Source organism: Myodes glareolus, chromosome 18, assembly GCF_982192425.1.
Source record: "Myodes glareolus chromosome 18, mMyoGla1.1, whole genome shotgun sequence".
Taxonomy (NCBI): domain Eukaryota; kingdom Metazoa; phylum Chordata; class Mammalia; order Rodentia; family Cricetidae; genus Myodes; species Myodes glareolus.
The window spans coordinates 9,936,127-9,962,279 of NC_142043.1; the positions used below are offsets into that span (position 1 = coordinate 9,936,127).

Sequence of the window (26,153 nt, forward strand, 5' to 3'; positions counted from 1 at the left end):
AGGGGATGAGGGGATGAAGGAGGCTGGCAGGGGGGACAGAGGGGGTTTAATAGGCTCCGATGACAGCACAGTGTCCACATTGGGAAAAGATTAATGATGAAAATTAATCGCCTGACCTTTCTTTCCAGGAGCTGGAGGTGAGGCGAGCCATTAAAGCCTCTTATGTTGTAATTAACGTTGGAGGGGAGAGGAGAGCCGCCTTCAGAATGGATGTGATCATTTAATTAGGCTTAGGCGTGGGCGCCACAACAGGTCCGGAGAAGTCATAATTTAACTATAGCTTTAAATTACGCGGACAGAGTGTGGATGGCAGAGTTGGACGGCAGGAGAGCCTGCCCTGTAGCTTGCAGGAAAACAATTCAATAAACACCCCAAGTGAGCAAGAAGATCGGTGACAGAGATGGACAGACAGTCAGACAAAGAACCCGATAGGGCTGGCAGGCAGAGAGATGAGGAGGCAGGAAGGACACAGGGAAGGCCCAGCAATCAGGATGCACCTTGCACCTGAGCGAGAGCCAGACACACGCGCGCGGGCACACACACACACACACACACACACACACACACACACCAGAACTGGTGGCACATGTGCTCCGGGGCGAGTGGCTCTGAGCAGCCCCACCCTAAGTCTGCATTCCTCAAACACACCCCACTTCGGCTGAGAAGGTTGGAGGCAAGTATGTCACGCTCCTAGGTGTCTCAGGACACTGCTCTGCCCCCATCATCTGCTCACCTTGACTAGGAGGAGAGGGGACATTCTCTATGCCAATTCTGGAGAGCCTGGGAGCTCCCCCATGCCATGTTTCTCTGCATCCTGGGCTCCTAGGATGCCAGGCCTGGCTGGGCAAGAGCACAGATGGTCGAGTCGAGGCCTGTGTCTGGCACACACGGAGCGGGTGGTGACCCACCATCTCCCAGGCACCACAGCCCTCTGATAGCTCAACCTAGGCGATTAGCCACCCTGTGAGACCAAGAGACCGCTGAGAACTGATGAACAGAGTTCTGATGCCCAGGGCTTGGAGGAAGGAGGCTGGGAGGGAGACAGCAGAGAGGAGGGGTCGCACCGGGAAGCTGAGCCCCACGCGCCCATCGCAGCCTGCGGGCCTTGAGCAGTGCTTCTACACAGCAGGAGGAATGAGTGGGTCCAACGCAGACCCCAGGGAGGTCCAGAATGGAGCCTCTAGATACCTGGATGGCTGCTCTGTCAGCAACCATGATCCTTCTTGCAGTTTGCTGAGCCCCAGGAAGCAGCAAGACTTCTCACCTCCCTCCCTTTCTACCCCACGCCGCCGATATCAGTCAGGCTGGGCAGGAAGATGGAGAATCTGGGGAAAGGGGTTGTAACTAGGGCAGTGGACAGCATCTCCTTCACACCACATTTGGGCTGGGAATAGAGAGTTACTGATCTAGAGGAAGGCAACACACACAGATGCACACGCACACACACACACATAAACACACACAGAGACGCACACACACACAGACACACACAGACAGACATATACACACACACACAAACACACACACACACAGACGCACACACACACAGACACACACAGACAGACATATACACACACACAGACACACACACAGAGATGAACACAGATGCACGCACATAGACACACACACACAGACATATACACACACACAGACACACACACAGATGCATGCACATAGACACACACACACAGACGAACACACACACAGACAGACATACACACACACAGATGCACACAGACACACACAGACAGACATACACACACACACAGACACACACACAGACAGACATACACACACACAGATGCACACAGATGCACGCACACAGACACACACAGACAGACATACACACACACAGACACACACACACACACACACACACACACACACACACACACACACACACACACAGACTTACTTCCCGTTCATTCACTAACCCCTAGGCCCTACCCAGGGCTAATCCAAGTTATGAAAGTTTGTCTACTTTGATCTGATATAGTGGTGCATGCCTTTAATCCCAGTACTGGGGAGGCAGAGGCAGGAGGATTTACAGAGTGAGTTCCAGGCCAGACTGGTCTACACACATTCTAGCCAGACTCCATTGAAAGTCTGCATCAAATAAAAAGAGGGGGAGTTTAAAAATAAACCCAGAGAGTGAGAAAGTGCTTGCTGCCCCTCCTCCTAGGAAAACAAAAGCCACCAAATGGTCCCAGGAAGGATACTTTGTAATTCCAGAGTAGGGCAGAGTTGTTCAATTTTATTTACACATCCACAAATTCTCCAAATTAGTGAGCTTTGTCTCGATTGGAGTTTTGTCCTTCCCACGCTGGTTGATGGATAATGGTTGATGGACTGATCATCTAATGGCTTCATTGGTCTCTCTTGCAACTCAAAATCTGTCCAAAGAATGTCCATCCTGTAGAGAGAATAGAGGAGGAGTCTTCGCTGCCGTGACAGAAGAGAGATAATGCGGGAGCCGAGAGAGATACAGGGGTGCCAGATGGGGGGCAGGACTTCATTCCTCACACCAGAGCTGGCCCATAAATCCTAGGGTCAGCTCTTCATTGTGCACCAGGCTGCCTTGGCTATGTGACTGCCCTAAGGGCACAAATGCCCAGATCCAGAACTCCTGAGGCCCTGACCTAAGTCAGAGGGGAGCAAGGCCTGCTTAGCACCTGGAGTGCCAGACGGGGAGTGAGGGAGGAGAATGGGGAGCCACAGTGGGTAAAAGGCAAGAGGTAGGAAATGGGGGGGACCCTTGCCAGGCGGACCAGGTCTACAGCTGCTCACAGTTCCCTGGCTGAGAACACACCCTGCTTCCACCAGGGCTGTCCATACCTGGAAGAGAAACCCCCCATTTCAGGGGCTCCTTTCTCCCTCAGCGAAGACATGGACAGCAGGCCTGCCTAGGAGAGGTGTCTCCCCAGCCCTTTCCATTTTGTGTGAATGGAGTCTGTGCTGTTAAGAGCCCACAGGTCCCAGGACCCTAGACCAACTCCCTGCCTCCTCCCCTGCTTTTCTCTGTTCCAGCATCTTCTCATCTATCACCCTCCTACCACCAACCAGAATCCACACTCCAGGGAACCCCAACCCACCCCCAGGAGGTCAGGCTGGCCTGTTACTACTGAAATTCAGACTACAATGGCCAGTCACTGAGCAGACAAGGGAGCAACTGCTGGGCTTACAACGGCTGTGCCCTCCAACCGCACTGGAACCTACAGAAGACCCTCTTTTAGGGCCCCCTAGAATCTAGTCTTAGTTCTTCCAACTATCTGTGGGGTTCCCAGGTCTATACAGATAGGAATTGGGCATTTCCCCCTGGGCTCACTGACAGGTCACAAATCACCACGTGGCCCAAAAAAAAAAAACAACAAAAACCTAACCATAGGCATTCTTGACCCAAATGGCCAGGATGGCAGGCTCAGCCCAGAGTACTGGGGTTCCCTTGATCAGCAAAGGCCCAAACTCATTTTAGCTGAAACTCTACGAAGGGATTTCCTAGACTGGGGGAAAGCATTTTCCAGAAAAGAGGAGGGGTCAGAGAGTGACAGAAGGGGACCTCTGACCCTGCCTGGAGGAATGTGACAAGGAAGAATCTGGGCCTGGGACAGGGAGAACAGGGTTGGCCTCTCCCTGTGAACAGCCCCTGTGGGCCTTGGCCTGTTTGTTTTTCTGTCTGACTGTTTGCTGGCTGGGGGTGGGAGAGATAAGGATGTGAAAACAACCTTAAAATAACCCACAGTTCCTTAGGCAACAGCAGAGTGGACCCTGAGTCTAGCTTGGGGGCTTGTCTGTTGCAGCAGAAGGGAGAGGGATTAGGAGTGGGCTGTGGGCTGTCCTCATGGCCCTCCGCCTAGCTGCATGGATGGCCTGTCACCTCAGCTCATTCCCTTGTGTATTCTTGTGAGCAGGCTCTGAATTCTGTCTTCTCAGACACAGCAAGGATAAATAATCCTGTGGCTAGAGTTAGGACTTGGGGCACCCGAGGAAGGCTCAGAACTGTGTAAATCTCCCCACTCCCTAGCTGTTAGACTCTCCAATTGATTTGTGGGCTCCTCCTCCCTCTTCCCATCCCAGTCTTATCCGCTCAAAGGTTTCATCCTGGACTCTAGCTCCTCAGCCTGCTGGGGCTCCCTGCCTGCTATAGGAGCTGGCATGTGCAGTCATGTGGTCTCCAAGAGTCGCTTTCTCCATCCTGCAGATCCCAGCGCCTCTTTCCAAGTCTCTCTTTGCTCATTCAGAACCAGACTATGGAAATAGGTAAAAAACCCATCAACAATTTTCCCAGCACTAGACTTGGGAATCTGTGCCTCTTTCTACTTCTTCAGAGAGGACCATTTGTGTTGAGCCAACAGCCTCCCATCTCATTGCCGTGGATTTGAGCTCTCTGCTCCAGGCTACCAGCACAGCTCTGGGAACTGGTCCCTGAGCAAAGCCTTCTCCTGTACTCACCATATGCAGCAGGACAAACCAAGTTCCTTAGCATCAGCTCTGAGGTGTCATTCCTCCAAGGATTATTGAATTTCCTTTTTTTTTTCTTTAGGTTCATTTCATGTGTCTGGATACTGTGATAGTTTGAATGTAATCGAGAATGGCACTATTAGGAGGTGTGGCATGCTGGAATAGGTGTGGTCTTATTGGAGGAAGTGTGTCACTGAGCAGACAGACTTTGAGGTCTCACATATGCTCAAGATACTGCCCCTTAACACAGTCCACTTCCGGTTGCCTTCTGACAAAGATATAGCCAGTACCATGTCTGCCCAAATGCCACCAATGCTCCCTGTCATGGTGACAATGGACTGAGCCTCGAAACTGTAAGCGACCACAACAAAATGCTTTCCTTCCTTTCACTATGAGACCATGGTGTCTCTTCAGAGCAACAGAAATCCTAAGACAGTTACTTTGCCTGTATGTATGTATGTATATCCGCAACAGGCGTGCCTGGGGCCTACATTGACCAGAAGAAGGCACTGGATCTCCTGGAACTGAAGTTATGAAGGCTGTGAGCTACCATGTACGTGCCACGGACCGAATCCGAGTCCTCTGCAAGAGCAACAAAGCACTCCTCACACTGAGGCTCCCCAGTCCCAAATACATGAACTTTAAGAGGGACACATTTAGTCATTGGGTGGAATTGGGAGGGGCACCTTTGAAAGAGTGACTTTTTCCTGCTTTGTTTTACTTTTTATTTTAAATCCAAAAATATTTTTAAATTTTTAACTCTCTCTCTCTCTCTCTCTCTCTCTCTCTCTCTCTCTCTCTCTGTGTGTGTGTGTGTGTGTGTGTGTGTGTGTGTGTACACTATCTCTTGCCGTGGAAGTCAGAGGACACCCCTTGGGAGTTGGTTCTCACCTTCTACCATGTGGATCTGACTGAACTTGGGTCGGAGCTCTGTCTGCTGAGCCGTCATCCCACTCATCCTCCAACCAGACTTTAACCATTTCTCAAATGTGGACTGTGTAGACAGCATTTGCCGTCCGCGACAGTGTGAAGACCAAGATGAGCAGGACACACTGCAGGCCTCGGCTGTGTGGGCGACAGTTTTCTGTCACTGTAAACATACAGTGAGCCTCCCTTTCTCCAAGAATGGGGAAGGACACTGGGGAAGAGGACGTTTGCTACTATGAGTTCTGGCGCGTGCGGGAAACTCAGATGGTCGTCTTCCGGCCAAGCGTCTGCCGGTTCATATTGCTGGCACATTCACTGTGGCCGTGGGAGTTGCAGCTTCCTGTAAGGATGACGGGACGGAACCAAGAAATAAAGCATATGCAGATTACTGCAAAAATTATGATTCCATGTAAGATTTCGAAGACACGAGGAAGCTGGTACCATTCAGAACACAACGTGATTTCAGAATGCAAAGGACTCTTCGGATTGCACTCCACACACGTTCGTGGCTGACCTGTGTTCCTGAACTATGAAACATGAATGTGTGGGCTGAGGAGCAGCTCCTCCCAAGCAACAGTGAGCAATTATATGGACCAAAAAATATGAGATAAAGTCAGGGCTGTCACCGCTTTCCTGCCTGTGACCCCACGAGTAGGCTATGTTCTTACATTTTCCTATAGAGTCTCATTGCGCACAGGCTAGCCTCAGACTCCTTAGGTATCTAAAGATCCCCTTGAATTTCTGAGCATCCTCCTGCCTTCCAAGTGCTGAGACTACAGGTGTGAACCACCACGCCTGGCAGTCCTCTAGTGACCGGACTGGCGCTTTAGGTCTCCCTCCACTCCAGCAGTCCTCTAGCGCCTGGACTGGGGCTTTACGTCTCCCTCCACTCCGACTTCTAGCTTAGGGCTGAAACTAAGCCTGGAAGTTGATGTTTCCACGACGTCACTGGTATTGACTGACTCATTTTCACTCACTCTTTCACTGAATAGGCGTTCCCAAGCACCGACTCCGTGTTCAACACAAGATTCTTAACCCACAGACAGAGGAAGGACATGCAATGCCTGTGTAAAACTAACCCGGTAGGGCCCCTGAGTTTAGTGATCCACAGTGGGAAGGGGAGCTCACACTGGGGCCTCCGGAGGCCCAAGCCATCAAGGGGAAGTGGGACTTGAGGTAGCTTTATTTACTTTTATTGTCTTAATTACATTTACTTGTTTTGTTGTTTGGTTATTGAGAGAGGTAGAGGAGAGAGGGAGAGAGAAAAATTGTGTGTGTGTGCGCACAAGCGTGTGTGTGTGTGTGTGGTGTTTTTACCATAGCACCCTTATAGATGTCAGTGGACAACGTTTGAGAGCTGATTCTCTCTTCCATGTGAATCCTGGAGATCCAGTTCAGGTCATTAGGCTTGGTGACACGTGCCTTTACCTGCCGGGCCGTCTCACTAGCCAAGGCTTTCTTCTTCTGTCACTGCGAAGCTTGTCTGGCCCTCCTCCTTCCACAACTTTTGTGGCAGAAGTTTGACTGGTGTGGACCAAGAAGGCAGAACACCTTCACCATTTAGTAAGAAGAAGAACGGCAGGGGCTCCTGCACCTAAAGTTAGACAAGCCGGGTGAGAGGGAACACGGGGCTTTGTGAGCTGTCTGTCAGGTGGACTGGTTTGACTGGATCCCAATTATTGCAATGTGGCTGGAGAGGCAATGGGACAGAGCCAGGCATGGGGAAGCCCTAGGGGCTGCATTAGTCAACTCTTCAGCAGGCACTGCTGTCAGTCACTCAAGACTCCACCTTATAACAGACCTCTGCTTCCTCACTTCTGGTCCTTGTACCATCTGTGAGGGGACAGAGACACAGCTACACACTGTCACCCTCAGCGAGCCAAAAGAGTCCCTTAACCTTTTAGGGACTTCAACTCGGGCAAACACAGGCCCATGGCTTTATCACGGGATTAGCCAGCATAAAGCAGGGTTGGAGAATTTATTCAAAACAGAAAGGGGCTGGAGAGACGATTTGTTGGTTAAGGCTCCCAAGTGTAGCCGGACTTTTTAGTCAGCCACCAACCCCCCCAAATAATGTCAGAGAGACTTATTAATTATGAAAGCTTGACCTTTAGCTCAGGCTTGTTCCCAACTAGCTGTTATAAGTTAATTAACCTGATTCTATTAACTTACATTCTACCATTGCTTTTACCTCTCCCACTCTGTATGTCTGACTTGCTCCACATCTCGCTGGCGTCTTCCACCTCTCTTCTTCCCAGAGTTCTTCTCTCTCTCTGGAAGTCCCGCCTATTCTCTCCTTCCTAGCTATTGGCCATTCAGTTCTTTATTAAACCAATCAGAAGGCAATTTAGGCAAAGACACATCTTTACAGTGTACAAAAAGATTATCCCACAACACAGAACTTTCTGTAACTCCAGTTCCAGTGGGATCTAATGCCCCCTTCTGGCCTCTGCAAGAACTACACATCACATATATGGCACATATACACACATGCAAGAAAAACACTCATGGCATAAATAAAATTAATGAATAAATTCATAAAAGATATAATAGAAAAGCACTCAGGGAGAAAAATCAAAGTACACTCCAACAGTATGAGTGTGGGTTTCTCAGAGAAGACCACCCCTTCCCTCCACCTCTCTACCCCTAGACAAACTTGGTTTTTTATATTTTGTTTGTTTTGTTTCTCATGACAGGGTTTCTCTGTGTAACATTCTTAGTTGTCCTGGTACTCACCTGTAAACCAGACTTGCCTTGAACTCACAGAACTCACAGAGATCTGCCTGCCTCTACCTCCCAAGTGCTAGGATTAAAGGTGTGCATCACCAGGCCAAAAAAAAAAAAAAAAAAAAAAAAAAACCTCTTCTGACTGACCATTGATTAAATCTCTTTGTCTCTTGTCTCTATCCTTACATAAGTCAGATGGTGTGAGGCGAACACTTCTCCTCAGGTGCTTCTCTTTGCAGCTGTCTTACTTCACTCAGTGGAGTATCCTGGTGATTCACCCAGCAGGGAAGCCATGGAGACAGTCACGCAGTGGCTTGCACGCCCAATGGCCAGTTCATCTTTACCGGACTGGGTTTCCACTGTGTGCGTCTGCCACAGCAGAGTCCTTTTTCCTCTTATTCTCCTTCTCCCTCCCCTCTCCTTTTTTGAGACAGGGTCTTATTCTATACCCTCGCTCCTCACGTCCCAGCTCAGCCTGGTCATGTCCACTCTGGACTCTCCCTGATGGCCCTGCCTCTGGCTGTGCCCCCCCTTTTATCTGTAATAACTTTCTCCTCCACCACACCCAGGAGCAGTAATGTCCTTTCCTTCCCTTTTTATTCCTTTTTTTTCCATTCAACTTACATTCACACACACAAAATTAAAGCTTATATAATTTTAATAAATTTTTAATTTTTTTCTCTAATGCTTTTTTGTTGGTGTTTGGTTTGGGGGGATTGTTTTATTTTGCTTTTGTTTTGGGGAGGGTTTTGTTTTGTTTTGTTTGTAGTGCTGGAGATTGAACCTCACATCTGAACTGAGCAGGTCCTCTTATCTGAACCTAGTAGGTCCTCACATACGAACTTAGTAGGTCCTCGCATCTGAACCTAGCAGGTCCTCGCATCTAAACCTAATAGGTCCTCACATATGAACCTAGTAGGTCCTCACATATGAACCTAGTAGGTCCTCACATCTGAACCTAGTAGGTCCTCACATATGAACCTAGTAGGTCCTCACATCTAAACCTATAGGTCCTCACATCTGAACTTAGTAGGTCCTCACATCTGAAACTAGTAGGTCCTTACATCTGAACTTAGTAGGTCCTCACATCTGAACTTAGTAGGTCCTCACATCTGAACCTAGTAGGTCCTCACATGTGAACTTAGTAGGTCCTCACATGTGAACCTAGTAGGTCCTCCTCACTCATGCTAGTCAAGCACTTTACTACTGAGCAGTACCCAGCCACGTCTTGTTTGCTTTTGTTTTAAGACAGGCTCTCATGTTCTCCTGCCTCTCCTCCAGAGTGCTAGGATTGCAGTGTGCATTCCACTGCCTGTTGTATGTGGTCCTAGGAGGTATCAATCCCAGGACTCTGACACTAGACCATCGCTCAGCCCACAGAGCCGCATCCACAGCCTGCATCCGAGACTCTGAGTAGAGATGTGCTCTCTTTCCCTAGGGGGTAGATCCCAGCAGTGAAAGTCGCTAGTCACAGGTTAGATGTGGTCGTCCATGAGTGAGAAGCTTCGGCTGCATTTTCAAAGGGTTTTACTGTCTTAGAGTCATCTGCAGCAGAGATCCTGCAGCCCCTGCTTCCGCCAATGCTCGTTGGGGTTGCTCTCTGTAGGTGATTGGCTCCAGGGAGACTATGAGGTGGCAATTGTCCAAGTCAGTGTGCTCCACCAGGGCTTTCTCTCCTCTCCTCCCTCCCTCTCCCTCTCCCTCTCCCTCTCCCTCTCCCTCTCCCTCTCCCTCTCCCCCCTCTCTCTCTCTCACACACACACACACACACTCCCCCCACCCAGGTCAGGTATCCCAGACTGGCCTCAAGCTTACTGAGTAGTACAGATGACTCTGAACTTCTGATTCTCCTGCCTCCACCTCTGTGCTGGGATTGCAGCGTAAACCCCACACCCAGCTTATGCAGCGCTGGGTCTTCACCGCAGGCCAACAAGCAAGTCCTCTCCAGTCCAGTTCTCTTCTGTCCTGCAGCCTTCCTGTTTCAAGGTGCCTCTCCTGGGGTCGAGGCTCCCAGTTCCCGTCAGTGGCTCACTTGCCAGTAGGAGGCTCTGGCAGGACAGTGGAGTAAGAAAAAAGCCAGGCCACCTCTAACCCGTCTAGCCACAGTTCCTGCACACCGACGTCCTCAGCAATTATATGTCATCCCTGAGTTGCGACTGCCATCCATACCCTTGTAATCACCTTCAGAATTCTGAATTTGCTGCTTCTTATACTTAGGGACACACACCCCCATGCCATACTTGAATCCTCAGACTTTGATCAATTACCACTTTCTCGATGATGCCCCCAGCCCTGCCTGGACACCCGACTTGAAATTAGTCACCAGGCACTAGGTAATTCTTTTTGCTGTTCTAATTTCCTCCTGTAGCAATCACCGTGTTCCTTCATATTTTTCATTGTCTGTTCATCCATTTGTTTGTTTTTGAGTCCGGGTTTCTCTGTGTAACCCCGGCTGTCCAGGAACTTGCTCTATATACCAGGCTAGCCTCAATGTCTCTGCCTCCTGAGTGCTGGGATTAAAGGCAAGTGCCAACACTGTCCAGCTAGTTTTCAGTTTTTAGAGGCGAGGTCTTATGTAGCTCAGGCTGACCCTCAACTTGCCAGGCAGCCCAGGGTGACCTTGAACTCCTGACTCAGCCACCTGAACCTTCCCAGTGCTAGGATCTCAATGCCAGGCACGTACCACCAGGACTCTGCTGTCTGTTCTGTGTATTGCTGCGTCTCCACTGACCAGTGGCCAGTACAGAGTGGAAAAACTACGGTGAGTGACTCTGTAGACCATGTCTAAGTGGAGACAGCCTCGGGTACCCCAGGAGGATCACCGACGTTAGGATTCTGCAAATCTTGTCAGTTCAGTAGGTAACACAGTCCTAACTGATAACTGGGAGAAACCCTTCATCCTGAACTCAAACATCCCTCTTCTCGAAGCCGTATCCCTGAAAGAGATGAGACACACACATGCTCGGGACCTCCCATGTTGAGTGAGACACCCTGACCCCTATTCGGAGGCCCCAAAGCTGCTCCTGAATTCAGCTGTCAAAGTACACATTTGGACACAAAAGCCCTCCTAGATTAAAGTAGGTCTTTCATCGGGAGTGGGTGGGATCAGAGGTCAAGATGGTGCTAGCCCGTATTTTAAAAATGAATCTTGACCCCTACCTCACAGCGTACACAAACATAGACTCCAGATGGATTGGAGTTTTGAGCAGGACAATGAAGCAGTTGCACTTTTAAGATGAAACAGAATATCTGTGAGGCTTTTGGTCTGGCAACCGTCTTCTATGTTCTGTTTTTAAAAGAAACACAAAAGCATTTACGGGACAGAGTTGCTAAGTTAGCCAACGTGACAATTAAAACTTCTCTTCATCGAAAGATACTTTAAAGGGGAGAAAAAGACAGACCAGAGGATGGAGATGGTGTTAGTAAACCACAAACCCAATAAGGACTCAAACCCAGGAGACAGGTGACAGACAGAGAGATAGACAAATCTATCAATGGGTGTGGTGGTGCAAGTCTTTAGACCCAGTACTTGGGAGGCAGACCTCTGTGAGTTTAAGGCCAGCCTGGTCTACACAGTGAGTTCCAGAAAAAGAAAAAGAGAAGAAGGAAGGGAGGGAGGGAGGGAGGGAGGAAGGAAGGAAGGAAGGAAGGAAGGAAGGAAGGAAGGAAGGGGGAGGGAGAGAGGGAAGGAAGGAAGGAAGGAGGAGGGAGAGAGGGAGGGAAGGAAGGAAGGAGGAGAAGGAGGAGGGAGGGAAGGAAGGAAGAAAGAAAGAGGGAGGGAGGGAGGAAAGGAGGGAAAGAGAGAGGAAAGGAAGGAAGGAAATAGAAAATGGTGGACAAAATACTTGAATGAGCTGGAATGTGGCTCATAGAGAAGTACAGTGCTTGCCTGATGTGTTAGTCAAGGTCCCATAACAGCACGGAATGACAGAATGAATGCATATGTTAAAGAGGATTGACTAGATTGGCTTGCAGGATGTGGTTCAGGCAGTCCAATAGTGACTGTCTCACACTGGAGAGGCAAGAATCCAGTGGTCAAGTGCTCAGCCCACAAGACTGGATGTCTCTGAGGTCCCAATCTAGCACCAAAGCCCTGGAGGATCCTGGAGAGCTGCTGGTCTTCAGGCTATGTTGGAATCCTAAAGAAGTAGGGATACTACAGCGACAGAATGGGTGGACTTGCCAGCAAGAGTAAGGGCAAGCAGGCAAAAAGCAAAGCTTCCTTCCTCCACATATTTAAGGGTGTTTCTGCTTCAAATAATCTGACAAACAAAATCCTCACGGCAGGAGAGATGGACTCAGAGGTTAAGAGGACTTTTTGCTTTTACAGAGGACCCCAGTTCATATCCATAACCTTCTTCTGACCTCTGTAGGCACCAGACACATAAGTGGTACACATACATGCATGGAAAACATACATTTATTCTCATACACATGAGAATAAAATAACCTAAAAAAGTTAAAGATCATAATAAAGCCATCATTTCGCACAATTAAAATACATTCATTGAGACAGAAAGTTTCAATTTCAATGTTGTTAGTTATTGAGAGAAATGTAAAAATCAAAGCCATGTTGCAAAACTACCACACAGAGCCAAGAGGTTGATGACAGTGTGAAGCCCTGCTGCCCTACTAAGGGATATGCATGGCTCCACAATTAGTATGACTCACTTAGCATTAGCACTAAAACTGAGCAGATGCATAACCTATGACCCAGAAACTCTACAGATTGGCAAATGTTCATGCCATATCACATATAATAGCAAAAATCTAGAAAAAGTCAACAGCAGAAAACAATGATCAATGAAGTTTGTTGTACAATAAGATACCAAAAAGGAAAAAGAGTTACAATTGACCCAGAAGGAGATGGCTCAGCTCCTAAAGATGATCATCAATTAAGACTGATGACCATAATCAATCTCCAGAAGCCAGGCAAAAAGCCAGAGTTGGTGGTGCACATCTCTAATCCTAGGATTCCTGTGGCAAGATGGGAGGTGGACAGGAGAATTACCCGGAAGCCTGGAGTACACAGCATGGTGGCAGAAGCAAGAGAGACCCTGCCTCAGTAAGGTGAAAAGACAGACCCAACTTCTGAAAATTTGCCCTCTGACTTACACACACACACACACACACACACACACACACACACAATGGCTGGTGCACATATGTGCACACACCACATACACACACATGTGCATATGCACAATTAATCGATACTTAAAGAAGCACTACTTCTTTTTGTAACAAACTTCCCAAACATGTATCAAACTAGTTTGCCAATTGTATATGTATGGGAGTTCAACAGCAGGCAAGACAAACTGGCAATGTTAGAAGCTAGTATTGTCTAGGGTTCCCTTGCTGAGGCAGCGGACAATGACCAAAGCAACATGCAATGTTCCAAGATGCTACTCAAGATTTTTTTTTTGCTTGAGCCAAGTGTTATGGAGCAAACCTAAAATCCCAAAGCTCAGAAGGTAGAGGGAGAAGAGTCAGGAGTTCAAGGCCAGCCTTGGCTACACAGAGAGTTTGAGACCAACCTGGCCACATGAGACCCTGTCTCAAACAAACAAAACAAAGCAACAATCAAACACAATGCCAAGAAATTGCTCTTCATCAGAATGTTGTTTACACAGTGTACTCAATGGGAGTCACCTAGTCACAATGAACACCGAGAGTTAATCATGTGTGTGCAGGGTATGTTAAGCAGACTGTATCTTACAGGCTTAAAACAAGAGTGTTTAAGAATTCAAGGCTGGGGCAGGAGAGATGGCTCAGTGTTGAGAAAACTGGCTACAGGTCAGGAGTGATGGCTCATGTCTTTAATCCTAGCATTGCAGAAGAAGCAGGTGGGTGTCTGTGAGTTTGAGGACAGCCAAGTCTACACAGTGTGTTCCAGGCTATTCAAAGATCCATATGGAGACCTTTTTGTTTTGTTTTGTTTTGTTTTTTATTTTTTGTTTTTTAAAAATGTTGCAAGAGCACTGGATGCTCTTGCAAAGGACCTAGACTCAGTTCCCAGCACCCACATCGTTGCTCACAACTGTCTCTTACTCCAGGTAAACATACAGGTAAGACACTGTGTTAAAGTGTTAAAGTTTGAGAAAACATAGGAAGAGAGAAAAAGAGAAGCTATGCTTTAGAAGGTGTGATGGCCATTCTTGGTTGTCAACTTGGCTATTTAAGAGTTTCTGACTCAAAAAAACCCACAAAAGTCACAAAACCAAAAGTCTCCAAAGTTGTTATTATTATTTAGATTTATTTATTTTTATTTTATGTGCATTAGTTCTTGCATATATATAAATAAATTGCCAAGGTTGATCTTGAACTTGAGTTCCTCCAGATAAACATTGCAGATTCCACAGTTAGACAGTGCCCTGTGCTGACATCAAGATGCTCATAGACCACGATGGGGCAGCACTGAAGAGCCTGTCTGTTCTAGTTAGGGTTGTCATTGCTGTGATGAAATGTTATGACCAAAAGTAATTTGGGGCAGGGCGGTGGTGGCACACACCTTTAATCCAGCACTCGGAAGGCAGAGGCAGGCGGATCTCTGAGTTTAAGGCCAGCCTGGTCTTCATGGTGAGTTTCAGGACAGCCAGGGTCACAGAGAGAAACCCTGTCTGGAAAAACAACAAACAAACAAAAACCAAAGCAAAATAAAAAAAGCAAGTTGGGGGGAAAAGAGTTTATTATATAGATAAACTGTGTGTGTGTAGTACCTGTGGAAGCCAGAAGATATCAGACCCCTTGGATCTGGAGTTATGGGGACTGTGAACCGCCACATGGGTACTGGAAACTAAACCCCAATTCCCTGCAAGAGCAGCAAACGCTTTTAACCACTAACACACACACACACACACACACACACACACACACACACACACACACAATTGTTGTTAAGTGGATATGGGACCAGGAGAGGACTAGATCTCTATCTCAGTTGGTAGAATGCTTCCATAGCTTCAATGAAACCCTGAGTTTGTTTCCCCGGCACCTCATGAGCTGGGTTTGGTGGCATATAAGGTGTGGAGGCTCAGAAGTTCAAGGTAACCCTTTCTGGTTTCCTAGGAGTCTGAGGTCACCCTGGGCTACATGAGCCCTCTCTCACTCACGACTGAATGAATGAGGAAGGAGGGAAGGCAGGTGGAGGGTAGGACCTCTGGATAAACTTCAGCAATGGGTCTGGAAAGATGACTCAGGGGTTAAGAGCACTGGCTGAGCTGGGCAGTAGTGGCACAGGCCTCACAACACTCAGGGACAGAGACAGGCAGAGTTCTGTGAGTTCAAGGCCAGCCTGGTCTACAGCCAAGTTCCAGGACAGCCAGAAACCCTGTCTCAGGAAAAAAAAAAAAAAAAAAAAAAAAGGCATTGGTTGCTCTTCCAGAGTACCTGGGTTTGACTCCCAGCATGCACACGACACCTCACAACTGTCTGTAATTCCTGTTTCAAAGGATCCAACTCTCTTTTCTGGTCCCCCAGGCATTGCATGAGCGTGGTTCATGAACATGCATGCAGGTGAAACACGCATACAAACAAAATTGAAGGAAACTTGAGCAGTAGAAGCAAGAGCCCCAGAGGAGGTGGGTGATGGGGGGGGGGGGAACGAGAGCTGAGTGGTCTGGTCCCTTTCTCCTGTGTCAGACCTTCTCCTCCTGGGCAGAGCCCTCTCCTGGGCTCCCCACCTCAGAGCTCCCCAATCGCCCCCTCTATGCAGAATCCTCAATCCGCACACAAGAAGTGATAAGAAAGTGTTTTTGTGGGTGGAGACCTCATCTGCTAAACACAGTCACAGGAAGATGGTGGTCTTCAGACCTCAAGAATGGCCAGCTAGCCCCAAGGATTGATGGTGAGACGCCAAGGGACACATATTTCCACTGGGTGTCCTCACAGAGGTGCTCGATTACTACCCATGAGGAACTGTCACAACCAGAAACCGGTCCTACACGTCAAGCAGCGCCTGCTGACATCTACCATGCTGTCCTCCTTGCTCATCACTGTGCCCCTATGATGTGACATCATCACCACTTCTGTACAGACAACAAAGTGGAGGCACTGAAAGGCTGTTACTTGTCCAGGGACTTTAAACGGCAAAACAGAGCAAGAATTTGGATGGGGTTGGTGGCTCCCAAGCCCTTGTGATACACCCAGGATCCTGCCTTTCTGTGACCCATGGGACCACGCTTCCTTGAGGGGGCTTTGCAGGGTGGCTCTGGAGGTCAGCAGCTCCAGAAGCTCAGAGATCTGGGTCCAAGGTGAACTTACTTGAGTCAATAGCATCTCTGAAGGCAGAGGTTGCAGGAAGGGGCCACTGACAGCATGTACGTGTATGTGTGTGTCTGTGCTCACACTAGTGTGCAAGTAGGTGGATGGGGGTGGGGCTGGGGCCAGGGGAGACAGTCTACCTATTAGCAGAAAGCAATCAATCTGAAGGCCCCTCACATGCTCGGCACACAGCAAATATTTGTCGAATTAAATTGGAATCCCAAAGACAGAGCTCTATAAATGCAAGGTATCGCTATTACTGTCACCTCCAAGTCACAAGTCCTAGAAAAAAAAGACTCAAGCCCTAGAAAAAAAGACTCAGGGACAGTGGTTTGTGGGTAGCATTAGCCAGCTTCCTCTTGCCTCCAGGGCAACTCTGGGTGGGCACTGACTCCTTTGGGTGGTCGTTCTCTGAGAGATATTCCTGAGCTGGCTGAAGCAGGTCTTCCGCTCAGGAAGACGGTGACAAGGCGCTAATCACAGCAGTAACTGAGAGGCAAGGAGTCCTGCCCACTGGCTAGCTGTGTGCTAAGTGCTGTTTCCACACAGTCAATGAGGATGCCACCATGTGCCCAGAGGGTAAGGACGGGGTTGCACAGGGACTGGTCATGAGAACATGTACTTCATGTTAAGAATAACTAGGAAACCAGTCTCTCTGTCTGTCTCTCTCTCTCTCTCTCTCTCCCTCTCTCTGTCTCTCCCCCCCCCCCCTCTGGCTTTCTCTCTCTCTCTCTCTCTCTCTCTCTCCTCTCCCTCTCTCTGTCTCTCCCTCCCCCCCTCTGGCTCTCTCTCTCTCTCTCTCTCTCTCTCTCCTCTCTGGCTTTCTCTCTCCCTCTCTCTCTCTCTCTCTCTCTCTCTCTCTCTCTGGCTTTCTCTCATCCCTCTCTCTCTCTCTCTCCCTCTCTCTCTCTCTCTCTCTCTGGCTTTCTCTCTCCCTCTCTCTCTCTCTCTCCCTCTCTCTCTCTCTCTCTCTGGCTTTCTCTCTCCTCTCTCTCTCTCTCTCCCCTCTCTCTCTCTCTCTCTCTCTCTCTGGCTTGCTCTCTCTCCTCCCTCTCCCCAACCCCGTAGGTAAAGAGGGATGTGTATGTATATGTGAACATATGCACATGCGTACACATGCCGAGGCCAGAACTGATGTATCTCCTCTGCCACTCTCCACCTTATCTTTGGAAACAGGGTTTCTTACTCCACCTAGAGCAATTTGTCCAGGCTGGATGAACAGCAAACAGCATGGGTCCTCTTGTCTCCACCTCCCCAGTGCAGGGATCATAGGTGGATATCACCAAGCCTTTAAAGAAGGGAGGAGCTAGAGAAATGGCTCAGGAGTAAAGAGCACTGGCTGCTCTTACAAAAGACCCCGGTTCAACTCCTAATACCCACGTGGCAGCTCACAGTTCTAGGGGATCTGACACCCTCATACAGACACACATGCAGGCCAAACACCAATGCAGTAAAGTAAAAAAAAAAAAAAAAAAAAGATCAGACAGTGGTAGCACATGCCTTTAATCTCAGCACTCCAGAGACAGAGGCAGGTGGATCTCTGTGAGTTTGAGGTCAGCCTGGTCTACAAAATGAGTTCCAGGACAGATAGACAGGACTACACAGAGAAACCCTATCTCAAAACAAAACAGGAAGGAAGGAAGGAAGATTGTGTGTGTGTGTGTGTGTGTGTGTGTGTGTGTGTGTGTGCTCTCACACGACACATGCAGCCCCACAAGTGGCACAGCATGCATGTAGAAATCAGAGGACAACTCTCCAGAGTCCATTTCTCCTTTCATTGTGGGTCCCAGGGATGGGACACAGCCATCAAGTGTGTGTCCCTTTTACACTCTATGCCATGTTAATGGCGCATGTCCGGCTGCTGACAGGTGCAGGCAGATCCCGGGGCCTCCATTTCACCCAGGCTGGTGGAATCTTCAGCTCTAGGACAGGAAAAATCCCTGTCTCAAAAAAACAGAGAATGGACCCTGAGAAGAAACCCCTGGCTTGACCTTGCCCTTCCCACCCCAGTCACACACACATTCAAGAGAGCCCCCTAGCTCTGTGCTTCACGGGAGCAGTCTCTTTCCTGCCCTGTGAACTTGTGATGTTTGAGAGCTCCTGACCCTAAGGCTGGTCCCAACCCTCTCCACTGCCCCTGTAGCCTGTGCAGTCCTCCTCCGGTCATGTCAGTCAGTCAGTCCCCTGACTGCCACACCGATGACATGGTGCCTCCTCCCCGGAGGTCCAGAGCCTTAAAACTTAATAGTCTCTCAAACGCTGTAACACTAGAGGGGGCTTTTATGAACTCAACAGGGCTAATATTATGAGGGGGCAGCCACCGCCTAAAGTGGGCTGCTCACAGTCAGGGGCCCCTCAAACACACTTCAGAGGCCTCCGAGGGCGTCCCCACTTCCAGCTCCTCTGGGTCTGATGAGGTTATGACTGAGAAGTTTGTTGCAGACAAGGGCCCGGGTGGAAGGCGGAGACCCTTGTACCCTGGCTCAGGGGAAGCAGAGGAGCAGGGGGAGGGGCTCCAAGGGGGGAAATCTTGGTGACTAATGAGCAGGCAATTGAAAGTTCTGTCGTGTCAATGAGGAGCGGATGGGGGAGGTGCGGAATTTCTGCTGCCTGGCTTCTGAGGTGTGGCACTAAGGGAGACAGGAGGGAGGGAGCAGGCACCAGGTGGCAAGCTGAAGGCAAGGCTGTGGAGCTTTGGGACACAATCTTTTCTGTTTTGAAGTTCAGATTTTTCTATTGTTGCCTTTCTTTTCTCTTCTCACTCTCCCCCACCCCATACACTTCTTTTGAGACAGGGTTTCACTGCTTAGCCCTGGCTGGCCTGGAACTTAACTATTGTGGACCAGGCTGGCTTCAGACTCAGAGATCTGCCTGCCTCTGCCTCCAGATGCTAGAATGGAAGGTGTGCATCTTCATGCCTAACATCTCCCATCATGCCTAGCACCCTCCAGCATGTCTAGCATCTCCCTTCTTTCCCTGTTCCGTTCCCTCAACCATTTTCTCCTTTCTCAAAGGTGTCTGTCCCTAGACCAGAAACAGACCCCTGTCTGGGCTCAGTCTGTGTAGGAAGAACCTCCAAATAAAATACAAGCAACAGGAAATAAAGGACCATGACTGATTTGCCTATACACTCACACACATACACATTTATTCCGGACACATACATACACTTACCACACACACACTTATCCCAAACATACACATACACTTACCACACACACACTTATCCCAAACACATACATACATACACTTACTGCACACACACACACAGGTGCCCATGCTCCTAAGTATCATACATTGATACATAAACAAGTCTACTTGCATTCGCACTTCTCCAGACACATTGATTTGCAAACACAGGCACACACTGACACCTTCCCCAGACACATGCACACCCGGGTGCACGAACACACACATATTTTCTTCATTACCTCCTCAAATACTGTCTTTTCTTTCTGTCTTGAGTTCAATGTTGTTTTTTGTCTCTTTTTGACCCTCCCCCTCCACTTCCCCTCAATTTATTCCAGCTGTGAAAACCTTTTCCACATCTCCTCTGTCATCCCAGCAGATAGGTGAGTGGCAGGCAGAGGAGTCCGTTCAGCAGCCACCGTTGGTAATGGATGCCAGATGTGGAGCTGGCCCCTAGCCCAGCCCAGCTCTGAGCTGGAACTCCCGCGCCTGGCTCCTGCAGCTGGGCAAGAGAAGCTCTGGCCTGGGCCAGGATCGGCAGACCTGACTCAGGGGACGCAGGCAGGGAGGACCAGGAGCAGAGCCTACAGAACGGGAAGCTGGGTGCAGGGCACGCGGGTGGGAGCCCCTGTGGCTGGGCTGACCCAGTATGCTAAGAATGTGGCCTGCCTCTAGCTTCCTGTCAGCCATTTTATTTCCTGGGGGAAAAGGGTTTGCCACTGGTATTATTCATAAATACATGTGTTTGGTAAAATACAAAAAGTCAATTATAACATTCTAGAATCCTCCGCGTCTTTCTGCCACGGGTGATCATGAGCCAGATGACACTAATGTTTGGTTGGAAGTCACTTGCACAGGATGAATTCTTCTCTAAGGAAGTCAGCCTGGCAACCATATTGGGTAGAGAAAACAGTTGTCGCCACCCAGCTGATGGAGCAAAAGAGACCAAGACTTGCCCATCCAGAGAGTGGTGGTCTCAGGAGCTGAGCCATTGCGCTGTGAATCCATGGACCACACTAAGCTAGCAGAGGGCTAAGATCTCCCATGTTAGCTATATGGGGAGGGGTGCTCACATGCAAGCCAGAGATCTCTGAATATATATATATATATATATATATATATATATATATATATATATATATATATATATTGTGTCTGTGTATGCGATGGGGGCAGGACACTCACATAGAGGTCAAGAGAACATCTTTGTGGAGTCAATTCTCTCCTTCCATCTGTACTTGAATTCTGAGAATTGGACTGAGGCCACCAGGCTCATACAGCCAGCACCTTTATCCCCTGAGCCATCTCACTGGACCCCTCAAACTTATTTTTTGTTTATTTGTTTGTTTTTTTAGACGGGATCTCTCCCTAGGATATAGCCTGTGCCTTTTTGGTTTATCTACACTAATTGGCCAGTGGGGCCCAGCAATCTTGCTGAGCCTCCCCAGCCCCGAGGTTACAAATGGGCACCACCACGAATCCTGCTGAGGCTCCCTAGCCCCGAGGTTACAAGAGTGCACCACCATGCTTAGCTCTTTATTCTGGTTCTGTAGAAAGATTACACTCTAGTCCTGGTGATTATGTGGCAAGAACCTCACAGACTAAGCCACCTCCCAGTCACAAAAGATATTAAATTGTTAGAAAGTATGAGATTTGGCATCATGCACCGGTAATAACAGTATTGGGAAGCTGAGGCAGGAGGATTGACTAGTTTAAAGCTAGTCTTTAATCAAGTTCAAGTCTACAAATCAAGTTCAAGGCCAGCCTGGGCTGCATAAGATACGGCTAAATATTAGAAGGGACCTGATCCAGAACTCCTACTTTTCTTAGCCGGTAAACTGATTGCGCAAAAACATGAGAACAAGAGTTTGGATGCCCAGCAGTCACAAAAAGCTGGGCACTTTTTGAAGGAAGTGGAGACAGGTGAGTCCTGGGAGATGACCGGCCGCCCAGTCTAGCCTAGTTGAAGCTCTGGATTCAGTGACAGACCCTGCCTCGAAAAGTAAGGTGGAAATTGATAGAGATAGATAGACACCTATCTGTTATCAGGGCATGGGACTCTGGCCTCCCCACGAATGTGCACACAGGGGATGTGAGACATGGAGGGAGGCAGTCGGGAGGGTAGGACCTATTTAGTGTCCATTACCCTCTTACGTGCAGAGCCCCCACTTAGCACTTAGTCTCTGGTCCCAGCATCCATGCTACCTCAGCCTGACTGTGTTCTGCTTTGCTCCAGCAGGGACCAGGACATTCCCTGGTGTGTGACCAGGGGGCTCGAGAGGGCTTGCAGCAAAGGCCTGTGGTGCTCATCTCTAAGCCACAAAGGCTTCTGTGAAACCAAAGCTTCCCTCCCCCACCACTCGCCCACTGGGACACCTGACTCCCTTCTGGAGCTCACTCAGGGCAAAGGCAGCTTCCTGTCTGGGTCTTGGTAACCCCCTTGAAATCCAGGCCTCTGCCTCCCCATCCCTTCCAAACGCTTATTAAGCTGTTTGCAAATCCAGGGCTGAACCAGGGTGTGAGTTTAATAAAGTGAGAGGCATAGGTCATCCATCATAGGCGGGTGGGCTGGGGCTGGCAGGTGCACACTCTCGTGGTACTTCTGGTCAACCAGTGGGGGGGCACATCCACACATTTCCTGTCCAAGGTGCTCCCTGCGTGTTCTCTCCTCAGTTCATGTCCCAGTTAGCTAAAGTCTGTACAAAGAGAATAGCTGGGAATCATGGACGTCAACAACAGGCAGGGCCTTGGCCCCAGGAAGATACTTAACGGGAGTGGAGGACCATAACCTCAGCCATCAAGATAAATCATATTTAAATTAATAGCTTGTTGTGATAGTATTTCCTTGGGGGTGGAAGGTGAAGTAGGTGGGGCAAGATCTCATGGATCCTGGGCTAGCCTCAAATTCACTAGGTAGCTGAGGATGGCCTTTGGATCCTCCTGCCTCCACTTCAGTACTGAGAAGGCAGACATGCACTGCACTGGTTATGATTTATGTAATGCAGGGGTCTGTGCACAGTAAGTGAGCGCTCTACCTACTGAACCACTTCTTCTGTCATTACAGTCAAAACCACCATTTTAGATATACCCAGGGCCAGCCTTTCGGATTGGCCTGGGGGCCAGAGTGCCTTGTGGCGCTCACTGGACCTGGTAACCAGCCACCTCCCACTTCAAGACTGTCCCCCGGCATGTGCCTTCTACAGTCTTCTTACTTCGCTCTGGAAGGAAGTGCAACCTTGCAGGTACTCAGGCTAAAATGCTAGAACCATGTTTAGCCTCTTCTCCCACAACCATTGCCAGCCCACAGGAAACCATGGCAATGCTATGCTGCTGTTTCTTCTTCTTCTTCTTCTTCTTCTTCTTCTTCTTCTTCTTCTTCTTCTTCTTCTTCTTCTTCTTCTTCTTCTTCTTCTTCTTCTTCTTCCTCCTCCTCCTCCTCCTCCTCCTCCTCCTCCTCCTCCTCCTCTTCCTCCTTCTCCTCCTCTTCTTCCTCTTCCTCCTCCTCCTCCTCCTCCTTGTTTTTTTGTTTTGTTTTGTTTTCAAGACAGGGTTTCTTTGTATAACAGCTTTGGTTGCCCTGGAACTCACTCCTGAGTGCTGGGATTAAGGGTTTGCAGCAGATCAGCCCCACCACCACTGGTATCCCTGGCCCAGCTTCATGTCCTGTCCTCTGGAGCCAGAATCTCCCTTTATCATTTTATTTTTTGCTGGATAGTTGTGCACACCTTTAATCCTAGCAGTCAGGAGCAAGAAGCAGAAGGATCTCTGTAAGTTCCAGGCCAGCCTGGTCTATGTGGTGAAAGAAGTCACCAGCCAGAGCTACACAGTGAGACTTGTCTCAAAAAAAAAAAAAAAACACGTTTATTATTATTGACAAGGGGTGGGTGGCCATGCTTGCTGGGGTGCATGTGTGGAGATGGAGGCCATCGATTCCGTCACTCCACTTTATGTAGGGTTCCAAAGATAGAACTCAGGTCATCAGACTTGGGCCACAAGCACCTTTTCCCGCTGAGCCACCTTGTTGCCCCTTTAAGATAGCTTTATGTTGTTCATGATGACCTGGAACTCGCTATGTAGACCAGGCTGGCCTCTAACCTGTGAGGTTCCCTGCCTCTGCTTCCTGGGATCTCTCTCTCTCTCTCTTTTATTTTTCAGTTTCTTATTGTTATTACTTCAGATTCTTGGTTTGAGATTTTTTTTTTTCCTCGTGCAGTCCAGGCTGGCCTTGAACTCCTAACCCCCCTGCCTTTACCTCCCACAAGCTAGAACTGTAAGTTGTGAACCACCATGCCCACTTCCCCTCTTCACTTCATAGCTTGCATTGGTGCCTATGCCACTGGTGAGAACCTGCTCCTCTGCACCACCAGCCTTGGCACTATGGTGCCCCAATTTCTCCTGGATGAGGCTGGAAGCTCCAAGATGAAAAGGGGATTCATAGACAGACCTCACTTAGGGAGCCCATTCGTGTGACATGGGCTTGCCAGGCACATAGCAGGCCTCATTTTCTAACTCCCAGACTAGTAAGCACCCACCACATTGGTAGCTTGAAGTTCACGGTGGAGGGAATATGGAGAGCATGGAAACTGGCGAATGAGGATTTCCTCCTAGAGAGTCAGCTTTGGGTACTGTACCAGTCCACCCCACCCCTGCCTCCCCTTCTCAACTGTGGAAGCTGTGAAGCTAGGACAGCAGGGCTTACACACAGTGCAAGATGGGCTGGTGAGTGAGCGCCAACTGTCTCTTTCAGCCCCAGCCCTCATGGGTGTTGGACAGTCTAGGAATGGAAGGGTTCTCTGGAATCAATTAGATGTCAAAACATTTCAGAACAGGGCCTCAAACTAAAACAGGTCTCCAATGCATAGTGGTCCCAATTTCCTTACCCTAATATGAATTTTTTTTAAAAAAAATTTATTTATTATGTACACAATATTCTGTCTGTGTGTATGCCTGAAAGCCAGAAGAGGGCACCAGACCTCATTACAGACAGTTGTGAGCTACCATGTGGTTGCTGGGAATTGAGCTCAGGACCTTTGGAAGAGCAGGCAATGCTCTTAACCACTGAGCCATCTCTTCAGCCTGTAATATGAGTTTTGAAACTACCCTCAAGGGAGATGTGCTGAGGCTAGTCCCACTTTCCAAACAGGAAAGCACAGTGAGATGTATTAGGCCCCTTACCTGAAGTCCTGTGGGAGTGAAGTTGGGATTCACACCTAACAGCCCTGTTCTCTTGTTATGCGGCATCACTGACATATTTGGGCATAGGGACAAGCGTGGAGACCTCACTTGTTTCTTCTCCACATCCAGCCATAGACTGTGAGGAGTCTTCCACAATTGTTACTTGCTGCATTTTTTAAAAGTATCTATTTTTATTTTATGTGCGTTGGTGTTTTGCCTGTCTGTGTGTCTGTGTGAAGGTGTCGGGTCCACTAGAATTGGCATTACAGACAGTTGTGAGTCACCATGTGGATGCTAAGACTTGAACCCCAGTCCTCTGGAAGAGCAGTCAGTGCTTTTAACAGCTGAGTCATCTCTCCAGCCCCCACTGCTTGTTGCATTTGACGCCAACCTGGCCTCAAGCACTGCCAAGGACACCCGTAGCCAAGGATGACCTTGAACTTCGGACTCTGTGTACTAATTACTTCTCTACTGCAGTGACTACGATAACATGAAGAAATAAGAGTTTGTTTGGCTTATGATTCCAGAGTAGGAGTCCAACATGGTGAGGAAGCCAGGCAGCAAGCAGCGGGCACAGTGGCTGGAGCAGGACACTGAGAGCTCATATTTTGAACAGCAAGCACAAGGTAGAGAGAAGTACCTAAAAACGGCACAGGCTGTTTGGCTGAGTCTGCTCCCAGTGACACGCTTCCTCCAGCAAGGTCACACCTCCTGAACCTCCAAAAACGGTGTCATCGACTGGGAACTACCGGTCAGATACATGAGCCTATGGGTACATTTCCACTCAAATTCTGTCTCCACCTCACAAGGGCTGGGGCTATAAACTAAGCCCAGTTTTATGCAGTGCTGCAAACTGAGACCAACCTTTCTACCAGCTGAGTACCTGCCCACCCTGCCGGGTCCTTATGTGTACATCTCCAAAGGACCTTTCTCAGTGCCAGTGCCTGCCACAACACACCTGCTCATGCCCATTGGACATTCTCCCAGAGGAGACCACTCCCCAAGGCATTTCTCTTCTGACTTATTCTAGGACAGTGTCCCAATCTGATCTGACCTTCCCCACCCCTCCCTGACCAACCCCCTCTACCCCTCAGTCCTCAAAGCCGTTCTGTCACCCCTGTCACCCCTTCCAGAGCCTGATTCTATGAGGGTGGAGGCCAGAGCCAGCAGAGGCAGAGCCTGGGAGGTCAAGGGCAGGCCCAGGAGCTTTTCTGCAACATCCCTTCAATCCTTCTTTTGTCTCCAGCTCCTTGTGGTGTCTCCCCAGCTGCCTTCTGCTCCCTTGGTTCCTTTACTCCTGCCTGTGTGTAGATCTCTTGGGTATTTCCTCCTTAAATCTCTGTCCCCCTCACTTCTGATGGCCTTTGCTTTTGTCTCTCTCTGGGTCCAGCAGGAGTGTACATGCATTTTTTTCC

General features: G+C 49.0%; 1 long non-coding RNA gene across 1 annotated transcript in view; it reads right to left on the bottom strand.

Annotated features, from left to right (window-relative positions):
* Positions 1–2,234: 2,234 nt before the first annotated feature.
* The window catches only part of LOC146890686 (uncharacterized), a 33,658-nt gene continuing 9,739 nt past the window's right edge, over positions 2,235–26,153 (bottom strand). Inside the window, exons 2-3 of the long non-coding RNA XR_014998209.2 lie at positions 5,350–5,725; positions 2,235–2,413 (exon numbers count right to left, since the gene is read on the bottom strand). This is a non-coding gene — a long non-coding RNA (uncharacterized LOC146890686). The remainder of the gene's footprint in view (positions 2,414–5,349; positions 5,726–26,153) is intronic.